Source organism: Microcebus murinus, chromosome 16, assembly GCF_040939455.1.
Source record: "Microcebus murinus isolate Inina chromosome 16, M.murinus_Inina_mat1.0, whole genome shotgun sequence".
Taxonomy (NCBI): Eukaryota; Metazoa; Chordata; class Mammalia; order Primates; family Cheirogaleidae; genus Microcebus; species Microcebus murinus.
Genome location: NC_134119.1, coordinates 8,887,500 through 8,899,558, shown reverse-complemented (window position 1 = coordinate 8,899,558; position 12,059 = coordinate 8,887,500). Strand labels below are relative to the sequence as shown.

Below are 12,059 nucleotides of genomic sequence, written 5' to 3'. Positions count from 1 at the left end.
GACTTTCCACTGATTGGAGGAGGCCCACCCACATTATCAAGAATCATCTCCTTTACTTAAAGTCAACTGATTGTAGGTGATAAACACATTACAAAGTACCTCCACAGCAACACCTAGATTAGCTTGATTGAATAACTGTACCCTAGCCAAGCTGACACATAAAGCTAACCATCACTGATAGCATTAAAAGGACGGAAAGATGCAGGCTGTAAACCATTTGAATTTTTTAGGTGGGAAAATCTTGCTATTTGGGCTGTGCTTTAAGAGTTTTTAGAATATCTTTTCTCCTTAGCATTTTTATTTTATTTTTATTTTTTTTATTTCAGCACATTATGGGGGTACAAATGTTAAGGTTACGTATATTGCCCATGACCCCCTCCCCCCTCGAGTCAGAGCTTCAAGCATGACCATCCCCCAGACATTGCACATCTCACTCATTATGTTTGTATATACCCATCCCCTCCTACCCCTCCCACCTGCCCAACACCCGATAAATGTTATTCCTATATGTCCACTGAGGTGTTGATCCGTAAATACCAATTTGCTGGTGAGTACATGTGGTGCTTGTTTTTCCATTCTTGAGATACTTCACTTAGTAGAATGGGTTCCAGCTCTATCCAGGAAAATACAAGAGATGCTATATCACCATTGTTTCTTAAAGAGCTCTCCACTCCCAGCTATCTGCCCTTACTCTCCACAGCCTTCTGTCCCTCCACCCATTCCTGTCCCCCCAAAGCAGTAGCAGACACTGCATTTTGAGAAAGAAGTCCTACATTTCCTCTGGACCTCTCAAATACTTCCTTCAATATTATTTCCTTAAGATATGGAATAAGTCTAAGAAAGCAGATGTACTACAATATCCTTGGGGAATCTTTTAGCTGCAAGTAACAGACTCTCTGACTTAGAGTAGCTTACAAAATAGTTTTTGTTTTTGTTTTAAATCATTATACTTAACAAGAACTCTGGAGATATGTGGTTGCTGCATTGGTCTAGAGAAGGGGTCAGCAAACTTTGGCCAATGGGTCAAATATACTCTGCTCTCTCTGTTCTTTCTATAGCCCGAACATTAAGAAAGGTTGCTAAATAGCAAGCAGCAGCCTCAATAGAGACCATACATGGCCCAGGGTGCCTAAATATTTACTATCTGACCCTTCACAACTCAAGCTTGCTAACCTCCGGTTTGGAGATTCAACCATGTCACCAAGGGCTCAGCCTCCAACCCACTGGCCTCCTTGGTGTATTGGTATCGTCTTCCCTCATGGACAGTTGCCCCCGCTCCAAGACTCTTGCCTGAATGTGCCTGGCAAAAGAAGAGATAGAACTTTCTCACTCTACTCTCTTCTATTTTTGTGCTGAAGGGAAGCTCTTTCCTAGAAGGCCCTGGTAGATAGGCCAATGGTTCCTATTGGCTGGGAAGCAGTCACATGGACTGGCTGCAAAGGAGGCTGGGAAAGGGCATGATTGGTGTCTTTGACTCTGCTGTGGGAGGGGCCTCCTCTTGTCAAGGGCTGGGATTGGCTGTTGGGCCGTCATCCTCCAGGATTGGCTCCCTTGGGAAGGTTCCACCTCCACAGGGCTATTTATAACTGCACCAGGCATTTGTGGTGTGTGGTTGAGGACACCCCACCACCCCCAGCCTCATCCCTGCCTCTGGTTAGAGTTTGGTTGGCCCTGACCTTAGTAGACCTCTCTCCCTGGGATGCGGACCAAAGAACTGCTATGAGATGACTGACTTGGGTTCAGACCTAAGGTCCTGGGAGTTTTCTATCATGATCTGAGTTGTGATTATCCAGGCATAGACATATGTAAAAAATTCATTAGGCTATATGCCTGGAGTTCTGGTTTTTTTCACTTATATGTATGTAGTATCTTAATAAAAGAGGAAAAAAGTATACAATTGGGGAGAAAAGAGCACAGGGCCCATTACAATCTCATTTAGATATCTAAGTACAAAGGGAGACACATATACATATATACATTCACTTATGCACGCACACGAACACACATCTCTGTATGTCCCATACCCTATACACATGTGCATGCACACACACACAGAGCAATGATGACTAGCATGGATCGATTCCCTTTCAAGGCAGCTGCTACATTGTGAGGATCAGCAAAGCATGTTAGGCACTTCCAATGTCTTCCTCTTCCAGGAAGCTCTGTCTTTCATCTCACGTCTCCCCTTTGCCAGCATCCATCCTGTATCTCCTGGGTTTGCTCGCTTGGTCCTTGATGAGTCGTAGAGTTACTCCCACCACAGAAGACCTGGGGACAGGAGAAAAGGAAACACCCACTTCTTTGTGACATCTCCCTTTAATAATCAGTAGAGCTAAATAATTTAAAATCCTTGTAACAGTGACTTTTTAAAGATAACTTTCACCCTTGCTTTTCTTCTCAGAACACAAGGGGCTAATTAAAAGTGGAAAAGTTCTTGCTTGATCAGAAATTCTTATGTTTTGGAAAAGAGAAAACTCTAATATTCAAAAGAATTTAATTGGCTTTAAAGTCACCAAATTCTCTCTCCTTATTTGGGACCGTACAGATGAGCTTTTCCCTCTGGACCCCTAAAGAAAAGGCATGGTAATGGGCTCGGAGGAAGCAGGCTCCCTGCCAGGGGAACCAGCTTTCAGTTGAAAGATAGTCTTTTGATTTGAATCTACGGGATTCTCTTTTAACCTAACTCGGTGTGATTCTTCTCTGAGAACCTCTCGTAAGTCCTGGTCTTTTGGCTGACTTCTCTCCATAAATGACTTTATTACTTGGGCAGTAAGCTTGTTTATTGAGGAAGATGTGTGTGGTGGTCCCTAATGGAGCATGTCAGCATAAAAGCCCCATTATACTGAGGCAAGCCCAGGTCCATCCATTTCGGGAAGCACTCTCTCCTGGATTTATTAGTATTAGTGCAGGAAAAGTGAGTGCTCTATGTAGCACAGCCTTTTGAAACCAATGTGCTCCCACCACTAGAGAAGGCTGCAAAAAGAATTCCCCGGGCTCATTGGTGCTCTTACCAAGACGAGCCATGGAGTTCATCAAAAGATAAAGGATGCTGGAAGTCAGAAAATACCAAAATGATGTATCAGTGGAAAATTCACAAATGTTTTTTTCCATGGCGGTGACCCTAAAAGTCGACACATCAGTTGGTTAGCAGACTGTTTCCATTTGTTGATAAGTCGGATGATGGAGGTGATTGAGTCAGGAGAAAGTTACACTCCATTCAATTTAGTATTGGAAATACTTTTTGTCTTGTAAAGTGCCTACCTGCTGACTAGTGCCAATTCTTGTTTAATAATTAAAACAGGGACCCATTTATCTGGGACATTTAACTGGGACAGGCTTGCATGAAGGTGTTTATTGATCTGGCATGTCATTGCAAAGAGCATACTCCTGCTGTCTTCCCTGCACATCTTCAGTTACTGGCATTGTCACCTAACAGTGAGACTGGGGGAAATGCCAGTGAAGATGACTTGGGGGACAGCTTCCCTTAGCAAGGAAGGCAAATGCTACAGAGAGAATGACGCACAGCAGGCAGAGGGAAGCACTGATATCTTCGCAGGTGTTGGCACTGACCCTAGTTATGTCTTTGGAAGGTCTGTTTGATCACCTGCTGAATCTTTGGTACTATCTGTGAATAATGGATGAATGAGAGATGAGGCGTTTAGGTTGTCTTAGGTTTGTGATGTCCTCTCTTAAAAAGAGATATAGTGTGTGTTACTTATTACCCATCAACACACTACATACTTCCCTGTATTACCTAAAAAGTATCACTATTTTTGCTGTGTTGTTGCCCAATGCAAAGATTATAAAGCATCACCTTAATAACTAAGATATCTGGGGAAAGCGTGAGAGGTACCAGGCTATAACTGCTGGTGGACAGTTAACTAAATAATTCAGGGAGGTCTTATGGCTCCATAAAATGAATGACTGCAACTTTTGTGTCTTTATCCCCTTCTGTTGATCATCAGGAGTGTATAAATAAGGACTCTATTTGGTTCCAAGTGATAAAAATTTGCTGGACATGGCTTAGCAAAACCTAAGAGATTTATTTTAAAGATACTCAGTGTTTCATGGAGTGCAAAGGGCAGTAAAGCAACTAGGTCTTAGGAAAAGTCTGAAACCGGGGACTAACTTGCTGATGAGATTTTGCTCCAGCTACCATTTCTACCCCTGCCAGGGTATCTGCAGCAAAATAATCCTATAATAATTGGGCTTTACCCAATCATTAGTTTCTTTTTGGCCAATATCATTAACTCCCAACAGTTAAAGAAAGGTGCCAGCTCTTTGACTGCTCCAGTAATTCACAACCAGGTTCTAAAGAAAGCAAGTCTAAGGCCAAATTTTGGTATTTGCTAACAAGCAGGCACAAAACAGGCATAGCCTCTTCTTGAAGGCTGATGAAGACCTCACTTTCTCTTTTTAAGCAAAGGGAATGACACTCTAGCACAGGGGAGTGGCACACTTTTTCTGTACAGAGCCAAATAGTAAATTTTTTAGGCTTTTCAGACCATATGGTCTCTGTCACAACTACTCAATTCGGTCTTTGTGCGAACACAGCCGTAGACACTATGTACATGAATTAGTGTTGATGCATTTTGATAAACTTTATGGACTGAAATTGGAATTTTATATAATGTTCGCATGTCAAAAATATCGTTCTTTTGATTTTTTCAACTACTTAAAATTTATAAAACATTCTTAACTCATGAACTGTACAGAAATAGATGGTCATTGGAATTGGCCCATGGGCCATAGTTTGCTGACCCTGATTCTAGCAGTATACGAGGCTGTCCGGAAAGTATCCAGCCATTATTAATATGTAATTTTCATATTACATGGCTGGATACTTTCTGGATAACCTTCATATTTCTAATGACAGTGAGGTGACCAGGAATCCACCAAAGCAGCATGCAGCCACAGAACTGCTCACAAATCAAGCTTGGAACAATTTTGTGACAAGATGGTTCTGCTATTGTTTTTTTCACACAGTTTTTAAAAGGAGTGTTGCATTATGCCTTCTGCAGACCACCATGTGGGTGCCAGAACATTCTCTAATCATAATGACGGCTTCCTAATGTGCTAGGGAGCCTCCCCAAATTCCAGCCATTGTCCAGATCTCTTTCAGTTGTCAGCCAGTACCCATTTATTGTCACAGGTTATATAATCTCCTCCCAAAATGTGTCTCTGCTGTTTTGAATCTTCAGCAATAAATATCGCTCCAGCCACCTTAGCATTTGCTGTCCTGTGCATGGGTGTGGTATATACCCTGTTCACTATTTTACCTTCCCTGCTGTACCCAGGTTCTGAGAGTTTGTCTTAGCAGGGACTCTTAAGTCGCTGCAAGGCCTCACATTGCTGTTTGAGGGGTAGCTTTTACCATGGCTTCTAATTGGTCTTCATTTAAAATGGGTTCGGAACTTCTACTAGGCCCACTTTTGAGGTTCAGACACCCAGAACAAAAATTCTAAAGCAACACAGAATAGTCCTTTGGCTAACAAAGCCCTTTCCCAAATCTAGATGGATGTTTCTACCTGCCTTAGGTATGCTATCTCCCTGTTGAAATTCACATCAATCGGTTTCACAGTTTCTATGAAGAAAACATATGGTTTACTTCTGTGAGAAAAATAAACAATAACAAAACCAAATTATTGGAAAATTGAAAAGACGACAACATTGTAAATTCTAAATAGCACAGCTAGAGATATGCTTTGTGCCAACTTTATTGATCATCAATTTCAACTGGTCAAATATTGGCAATTTCATCTGGTTTGATACATTTGAGGCCTTGCCACAATAAGTCCAGCATGTAAGGTAGGCTAAAGGTATTCACTGAATAAATCCTAGAATCTTTTTTCTTCCCAATCTCAAAATTTCTTGAGTATTTGGGTCTCTTTGAGTTACCAGTCAACTTAGTGATTTTCATCTGCTAAGAAGGCAGAACAAAACGTCCGCTGTGGGAAGGGGCAGTGCTCGAATCTGTCCCCATGCCTCCCACATGAAGGAAGGGTGGGGATTGGATCTGAGCCTCATGGGACAGAACAAGAGGTTGGGAACTAATGAACTAGCTAATCTAGCAAATGTGTGCTATCATGTTGGAGCACATGGAGGTGTTCTACTTTCGTGGCTTCCTGCTAGGTCTGCAATAAATATTTATTAAACCAAATTGCACACAAGGAACTGGCTTGAAGAAGAGAAGATGGGGGAGGGGCATTGGAGATGGAGCAGCATACAGCGGCTGCCTTTACTTATCTGCAAAGTGTCTTTACTGCAAACGAGTTAGAGCTTCCAAATGGGCTAAAATGCTCCCTCTGAAGGATCCAGGGGAGTATCTGTTCCATGCCTTTCTCTTACCCTCTGATGTTGCGGCGATCCTTGACATTTCTTGGCTTGTAGCCACATCATTCCAATCTCTGTCCTCGTCATGACGTTGTTCTCGGTGTCTCTTCACATTATCTTCCCTCTGTGCATATCTGTTCTTCTCTTTTTATAAAGACATACTTGATTAGGACCCACCCTAATGACATCATTTTATCTTGATTATACCCACAAAGACCCTATTTCCAAATAAGGTCACATGCACAGTACTGAGGGTTAGGACTTTAGACATATTTGGTGGGGGTGGACATAATTCAACCCATAACACCCCACATCTGAAATAGCCCTCCCCACTGTCCCCCTGTCATTATCACTTCACCTTACCTGAGACAGCCTAGTTTGTTTATCACTTTGTTTGTGTGCTGCCCATCCCCCTCCCTGAACGGAAGCTCCATGAGAGCAGGAAATTTGATTATCCGGAATGCCACTATGTCGAGAATGCCTGCAATGGTGCATCATAAATACTTGCTTGTATAAATAATTTTGATCAAAGAATCAAAATTACAGGGAGGCAGATTTTAGTTTACCACGAGGAAGACTTTTATATAATTAGAGCCTACTCAACATGAAATCAGTTGCTTTTTTTTTTTTTTTTTTAAGAAATAAGTCCTCCATCGTGGAAGGAGTTCACACCAAAGCCAGGCAACATTTTAGAGGGGATAATGAAGAGTGGATTTACATATCAGTGCAGGAATGGATTTATGACCACCAAGGTCCCTTTAAACCCAGAAGTTCTATAATTCTATATTTGAGCAGAGCCTTTTAAGAAATGATGTGTCTCAAAAGAATGACTCTAATGGTGGAAACGTCAGGCAGGCGTAAGTTTCCTGCTACAGGTTTCTGACAGGTGAAACCTTGTGACAGCCCTCAAATCACATTACATTTGTAGCCTCCTTTATGTCTCATGAGTCTATTCTTAAGCATAGTTTGGATTTCTTCTTCTTTTATTTATTTATTGTGATTCTGCGTTGGCCCATTCCATCTAAGGAAAACAAAAAAAAAAAAAAAGGAAAAAAGATTCGAAATTTCTGTTTGGGATCCCTTTAATGTCTTAACTGAGCCTGTTACAATGAGATAGTGTATTAAGTTGGTCCTGTCTTCAGAAAGGAACACCTTCTCGGTTGAAAGCTCTTGCTGCCAGGGGACTCACTGTTACCAGAGCAGTCAACTTTGATTTGTGTATCAATAATGTCGTGTCAGTAGCCAGAGGGTATGGCAACAGGGCGTTCCAGATGCTTTTATTGGTGCTTTTGCTGGAGGATTATTTCAAATTAACTTCAGTCTCTTGGAAGACACTGAATAGTAGAATGCTATTTCCCATTTGTAAACAAAATGGTGAATAATTATGGGAGAAACCAAGACAGGCTGATTTCTAGGAAATGTCACGTCTGCAATCTTAATTTTCTCCAAGCACTCTTGCCCTGTTCTTCTTTTCCTGTTGCTTATATCCTCCCAGGTATAACACTGAATAGAACCTGGTTGCAGGGCAATTGGTGGCTTCACAAGCCACTCAACAAAATAACTGGAGACTCATCTGCTGTCATTGTAATCACCAGAAGGGATTGGGAGACCTGCGAAACTGCTAAAGGCTAAACAGATAGGGATTTTTGAAAATAGTATTATAAAAATTTTAAAAAGTTTGTATGTGATGGTATATGGAATAGTTATTGTATAAATTCTGGAAAATACTGGAAAGCAAAAGGACAAAAATAAAAATTATCGGTTATTCTATGGCCTGAGATAAACCACCACTTATCATTTTGGTGTCTCTATCTACTTTGAGTTCTCTCTCTTTTCTCTGTGTGTGTGTGTGTGTGTGTGTGTGTGTGTGTGTGTGTGTGTGTGTGGGTGTATGTGTGTGTATGTATCTTACAAGATGAAACCATATTATGTTATTACTTAATGATACAGTACATTGACAAGCCTTTTCTGAAAAGTACCAGATAAAGTACTTTTGGCTGTGATGGCCATAAGGGCTCTGTCCTAACTACTCAACTCTGCAGCCTGAGGTCTAAATCAGATATAAGAAATGAATGTGCAGGGCTGTATTTCAACAAAACTATTAACAAAAATAGGTGATGGGCAGGATTTGTGCAATGGTCATAGTGTGCTGTCTTCTGATATAGGATGATATATTTTTGCACGTCACTAATATTTTTCAAAACCATTTGGAAAGATATCAGAATGTACAATTACATTGATATACCTTAACTTTTTCAGCTAATTCATTATCGTTGAACGTTTAAGTGGTTTCAGTTTTTCATTACCATAAATAACACTGTAATGAACATCCTTGTGGCTATATCTTTCAACATATTCATGATTTTTAGTATAAATTAATCAAAATGTCATTAATAAAACTAAGGTATGTACAAAGCCCTCACCAATTTCAATTTTATTAATGATATACAGTAGTAACATCCTCCTCACATGTGGACAATTGTTTTGTTGTGATTTCCCAGTATCGACTGTAAATTTCCACTTTAAATGTTATCAGGTACCCCTAAAGTTAGTCCCAATAATTATTGTCATAGAAAGAAGGAAAGCTATAGCTAACACAGTGTTTCATGTTTCTTTTGGGGTCGTGAATATCTTGAGAATCTAAGGAAAACAAAGACTATTTTCTGAAGTAAAATGCACATGCCAGAAAATTCTATATATAATTTCAGGGGATTCAAAGAAACCTAGGAAATTTACCTTAGGTAAATACAAGTGGAATTGCTGAATCATATGCTAAACAAATATATATATATAATCTTTATTAGAAATGGCCAAAAAGTTCTCCAATGTGGTTGTACAATTTTAAGTTACCAACATTAGTTAGTTTGAGAGCTCAAGTTGTTCTACACTCTCATCAGTGCTTGGTGTTGTTTAATTTTAGCCGTTCCAGTGGTGATGCAGCAATAGAATTGTGGTTTTTATTTGCTCTGAAGTTTAATGATTCATTGCAAATTAGTTTTGTGTATGGTGTGAGGTAAAGGTCAAGGTTCATCCTATTTTCCATACAATTATCCAGTTGTTCCTAGAAGAATGAGGGAAACGTTTACTGAGAAGGAGAAGACTCATCCCGGAAGGTAAAGAACAGACATTTGGGGGAAAGAGCTTGGTTTAGACAAGTTGAGTTTAGATGTCCAAAATCTAGATGCCTTCATGTAACCTTCATGATACCTTCATGGTGAAGGTATCAAATGCAGTTCAAGGGCCGGTTTCATCCTGGGGATGACATTTTGGTGTCAGTGGAATATAGGGGTATTGAAAGTCACCAGCCTAGACGAGGTCACCAAAAGTGGGTGCGTAAAGAGAGAAGAGAGATGCTGAGCGCCACTGTGTGCCAGGCATGATTCTAGGTTTTAGGAGTTCGGCACAAACAGAAGAAGAAAGTACATGCTATCATAGAGTGGACAGTCTGGCTTTGTGGCACTGTTATAGTGGAGTGAACACATGGGTTGAGTCCTGTCTCCAACAACGTGTTCCATCACATTCTCTCATAGAACATTCCCATTGACACATGAGCAGTATGTACCTCCAGGACTGGCTGGATGAAAAGAGTGAAAGTTATTCTCTGGAGGGGGAGAAACAAATGAAAGATACATCTAAGAAAACAAGAAAATAATGTCACTTGATACAAGAAAGCTTTTCTGGTCCCTTCTAAGGTCTGATTATACATATCCTCTATGGGTTCTGAAATTCCCCTGTATCTTTATAATCAATTGTCCACATTGCTGAGCTAGCTTAAAGGAATTCTTAAAGTTCCAACAATTGCAAGCAATGAAAATATCCACAGACACCAGAAATTGAGATGAGTGAAAAGACAGAGGTTTTGTTTTTCTCCTGAAAAACAAGCGTTTCCAACACATGGAGGTCCCCTGTACAAAAACAACAAAAAAAAATGTAGCCTGAAGTCTTTGTTCTCACCTCATAAAATCCACTGTGCTCCTATTTCCCAGTGAGATTTGAGGCCAAATAAGTACATTTTCCATAGTGATGGTGTGATGGCAATGCATAAAATTTTGGTCAATCTCTCAAAGTTGAGAAGTTGACCAAATGGGGGGAATTTTTAAACTAAGTTTAGCCTAAAGATACCTCCTTACATGTTTTCAGTTCATCCTAAAGGTCTCTCTGTACATAGTGAACTGTAACCTAACCGGATGTGTTCACAGGCTGTAACCTACTCTTGTGTCAATCACCGAGTTTCAGCCGATCAAAGGCAGCCAACTGTTCCAATCGTGTTCAAATAAGGCAAACGCTACTCTGTCCCCAATCCAGCTGTTTCTTACCTCAATTCCATTGTCTGTCCATCCCTTTCCTCTCTCTGTCCATAAATTTTCTTCAACCATGTGCGGTGCTGGAGTCTCCCTGAACCTATTCTGGTTTGGGGTCTGCTCAAGTTGTGAATCGTTCTTTGCTCAAATAAACTGTTAAATTAAAAAAGGAAAAGAAACAAACATAGAGGGCTCCAACTGCAATCTCCATGGAGAGAGCATCTTCTAAATAATCCCCTTTCATTCTACTCATTCTAGAATTCACTTGTTACCAGGGGAAAAGTTAAAAATAAAAATGTCTGTTTAAAGGGGTACGATGGACCTAATCAGTTAAGAGAATTAGAGAATTAAATGCTGCTTTGATCGTCCCAACTGTTTTGAAAGGCAGCATGCTGGGGGGTGTGGGGGGGAATGTACTCGAGAAATGGGAGCCCTGTTCAGCATCATAGTCACCAGAGTCTTGGGAAACCCTCCAGGCCAAAGCTTGTACACAGGCAGCTAGGAGCCCACACGTGGCCCACAGATGTCTTTCATATGGCCCACATGTGGTTATAAAAAATGGGGCCGGCATTTAATATCTGAAAAAACAATATAAAACTAGACCCTTGGTTTCTCTTGAAAATTTGGACAACCTGAAAATAAAGGGTCCACAGTTATCCTCAGGAACAACCAGCAAGAGCTGAGCAGTGGCTGCCCCTCTAGACAGCAGGGCCGTCCCTTCAGTATGACACAAGAGCTCGCACAATGCCAGCATGGGCTGCATTCATTTATACCAGTGGTTCCCAACAGGGGATGATTTCACCCTTCAAGGGACATTTGGCACTGTCTCAAGACTTTTTGTCACATGGGGGGCTACTGACATCTAGTGGGTAGAGGCCAAGGGTATTGCTAAATATCCTAAAATGTGCAGCACAGTGCCCTTCAACCAAGAAGGTTGCAAAATGTCAATAGTACCAAATTTCAGAAATCCTGATTCACGCCAACTTCCTGGCCCCTCTATAAGCATGCGAGCTTGTAATGCCAGCTGAAGTCCATTGCACCAAACCCAACAAAGACTAATATAAATAGTTCCCCAAAGGCTACAGTCTTTACTCCTCTCTTTTTCTCCAAGTAGTTTGGATAGAAAGACTCAATGATGCACTTGCGGCAGCAACATCTAACATTTGCACACTTGCCATGTGCCAGACACTGCGCTAAGTGAATTCACGTACGCAAACTCATTTGAGGCTCTTAACAACTTTAAAAGGTAGTTATTATGATTATGGAATTAAAATTACATTATTGCTGCTGACAGAAACCCTTCTCAAACAGCCTTTGGACGCAAAGGTTTTTTACTGGCATGAGCCTAGTGTTTAGGTGAGGGAGCAAGACAACCTGGGCTGGAGTCCTGGCTCTGCCACCTACTAGCCCTGTGATATGGAGCAA

At 40.9% G+C, this 12,059-nt stretch overlaps 1 long non-coding RNA gene across 1 annotated transcript; it reads right to left on the bottom strand.

Moving 5' to 3' along the window:
* Positions 1 to 1,857: 1,857 nt before the first annotated feature.
* Positions 1,858 to 10,855, bottom strand: LOC105872256 (uncharacterized). The gene is made up of 3 exons (XR_001154486.2): positions 10,650 to 10,855; positions 6,349 to 6,477; positions 1,858 to 2,268 (listed from the first exon to the last, which is right to left on the bottom strand). It is a non-coding gene; the product is annotated as an uncharacterized LOC105872256 (long non-coding RNA).
* Between the last annotated feature and the right edge of the window lie 1,204 nt (positions 10,856 to 12,059).